The sequence below is a fragment of the Tursiops truncatus genome, chromosome 1, assembly GCF_011762595.2.
Source record: "Tursiops truncatus isolate mTurTru1 chromosome 1, mTurTru1.mat.Y, whole genome shotgun sequence".
In the NCBI taxonomy this organism is placed as follows: domain Eukaryota; kingdom Metazoa; phylum Chordata; class Mammalia; order Artiodactyla; family Delphinidae; genus Tursiops; species Tursiops truncatus.
The window spans coordinates 154,815,169-154,818,323 of record NC_047034.1 but is presented as its reverse complement, the minus strand read 5'-3'; positions in this window follow the sequence as shown (position 1 = coordinate 154,818,323).

The window sequence follows — 3,155 nt, the reverse complement described above, 5'->3', positions numbered from 1 at the left end:
AAGAGCCAATCAACAGGCCGCTTGTTGGGAGGAGCCCGGGGGCGGACGCGTATTGGGCGGGGCGGCGAAGACCTACAGGGTAGATTGGTCCGAGCCGGAGGTGGGTGCGGCTTGGGCCTTAGGCCCGCAGCGCCTGTTTTGAGTTTCTTGAGCCCCGACGGATGGGTGAGAACCCGGCAGGGCTGGCGGCCCGGCTTCTTTCACGCGGTCACCCTCACCCCGCCGGCCCGCGTGCTCACGTGCCCACGTGCCCCTGAACCAGGGAAACCCAAGCAAAACTTTAGAGCAGACTCCGGGCAGACACACCTGGGTTTGAATCCCAGCTCTGCAGTTTCCTCGCTGTTTGACTTGGGGCAGGTGTTTCGAGCCTGGGCTTCCTCATAGGAAAATGGAGGGGACACCCACCTCCCAGGGTTGCAGAGAGGAGTTACTGCGATCACAAAATGCCACGAAAGCACTCAATAAAATGGTAACTGACTTTTAGGTGGGGGAAGGACCTATTTGCATTTCCTCCCTGAAAGCTACTTGGAGTGTAGCCCCTCCTGTTTCACACACCGGGAAGCAAACCAGGCCTGTTCACGTCTGTCCCGCTGTCGGAAGACGCGTGCTGGGGGCTCTCCGAAGCTACCCCCCACGCTGTAGAGCAGGCCTGGCATCCAATTCTCTGCTTTGAGGGCAGTGACCACATACTTCACCCCCATCTTGAGCTCCAGGATCACATTTTCATCACCTGTTGCACATTTTTACTTTGATGAGCAACCATTTCTGTAAATTTCAATACTTCTATGACCTACTCATCATCTTCCCCTCCAGCCAATCAGACTTGAAACCTTAGCCTTGGTTTCCAACTCCCTCCCCCTGGTCCTCTTATGTCACCAATTCTGCTTTTTCCACCAAAATCTTTCTCAAATTTACCTCTTCATTTCTTTCTATCTGCATTACTGTTTCTCCATATTAATTGCTCTCTTTTCTTCTCCACGGGCCTGGCTGCTAGGCTAAATTTCAGAAGACACCACTTTTAGTATGACATCCCTTCAGTGGCTCTCTACTGCCTACTGGCCAGAGTGGACAGCTTTGAATGCCATACAAAGGCATTTCACCTGTGATCTGCCAAACAGTAGAGAGCCACTGAAGGGATGTCATACTAAAAGTGGTGTCTTCTGAAATTTAGCCTAGCAGCCAGGCCCGTGGAGAAGAAAAGAGAGCAATTAATATGGAGAAACCAGGGAAGCCCAAAGCTGAGTTTTAAAAAGAGTAGTCTAGGGACTTCCCTGGTGGCGCAGTGGTTAAGAATCCACCTGTCAATGCAGGAGACAAGGGTTCGAGCCCTGGTCTGGGAAGATCCCATATGCCACGGAGCAACTAAGCCCGTGCGCCACAACTACTGAGCCTGCGCTCTAGAGCCCACGTGCTGCAACTACTGAGCCTGCATGCCGCAACTACTGAAGCCCGTGTGCCTAGAGCCCGTGCTCCGCAACGAGAAGCCACTGCAATGAGAAGCCCGTGCACCGCAACGCAGAGTAGGCCCCACTCCCCACAACTAGAGAAAGCCTGCACGCACGCAGCAATGAAGACCCAATGCAGCCAAAAAATAAAATTAAAAAAAAAAAAAAAGAGTAGTCTACACTCACAACCTGAATTTCCATAACATCCTCATTCCCCACCTCACTACCACTGGATTCAGCTCCCTCCACTCTACTGAAACTGCTTCACCATGAAGACTTTTTGGTCCTTAACTGACATCTCAGCATTGGATACTATAGAGTAATTGAAAGCCTGCAGCCCAAGGCTTTGATTTGATCTTGCCTGGTCTGTGCACAAAAGGGAATATAACTAGGATGGAAATGTAACAAGCAGCTTAGCATCATCATCTTACACCTGGCCTTCATGCATTATGCTGTCTGCCTGGTTGCTAAAGGCTTTTGAGTTTGCTACAGTGTAATTACCAGAGCTTCTCAGACCACTTTTTGCCCTAGGCTGTGTGATAATGAACAGAACACGGGCTTTGGAGTCAAGACAGATGTGGGTTTGAATCCTTGCCTGCCCCTAACCAGCTGTGTGAATTTGGACAAATTACCTAACCTCTCTGAGCCTTAATTCTCTCACGGTAAAATGAGGATAATTATGCCAATATGGTGAGGGGGGGCAAATAGGTAAAGGCAGCTTTAAAGATGAAATGAGTTAATGTGCCTAACACAGCACTTAAAACAATGCCTTTCCCGAAAGGCCTGTTCCACGAATGTGCGAATGTGTTCCTTTTCTTGCCTTCTTTCCACTAGCCCCCTTACATGTCAGCACCTGGCCCTCCACACAATACCTCTTAAGTAGCTGTGAGTCCTGCCCCATAAAAGGCCTTCCCTCTTGTTCTTGAGGTGGTATTTGAGCAGCTCATCTTCAGTTCTGACCCTCTCATCTCATTTCTGATTCTGCAGGATCCCAGGTCCTCTGTTCCACCCTCATTTCACCTTCCCCTTAACCTCGGCTACTCCTCCTGACTCAGGCTATGCCCTCAGAGATCATTCTTCCCATCCAGACATGGTCCTTTCTTCTTTGTTTACATTCCCTCCCTGGGCAATTTCACTCACACCCATGGCTTGGGTCACTCTAAACGTAACTCCCAAACCTGTCTCCATCTGCTCTTTGGACATCACTTTAACACACCTTCCTTCCTTTCCGGCTTTCCTCAATGGCAGGGGTACTGGTGTTCAGATTGAGAATCAGATAAAAGCTACAAGTCCTGTCCCTAAAATCTCACACGTACAAAAAAACATTGCTTATGAATTCTGGCTTCCTTTCTTACTCAGAATGAAGTCTAAGGTCTTCCCCACAGTGATATGGACTGAATATTTGTCTTTCCCAAATTCAAATGTTGAAGCCCTAACCCTCAATGTGATGGTATTTGGGGGTCTTTAGGAGATCATGAGAATTAGGTCGCGAGGTTAGAGCCCTCATCATGGGATTAATGCCCTTATAAGAGGAAGAGATTCACTCTCTCTCCCCGTCTCTCCCTCCTTCCACATGTGAGGACATAGTCAGGAGGCAGCCATCTGCAAGCCAGGAAGAGATTCCTCATCAGAAACCAAACAGACCAGCACCTTGATCTTGGAATTCCTAGCCTCCAGAACTGTGGGAAAATAAATTTGTTGTACAAGCCG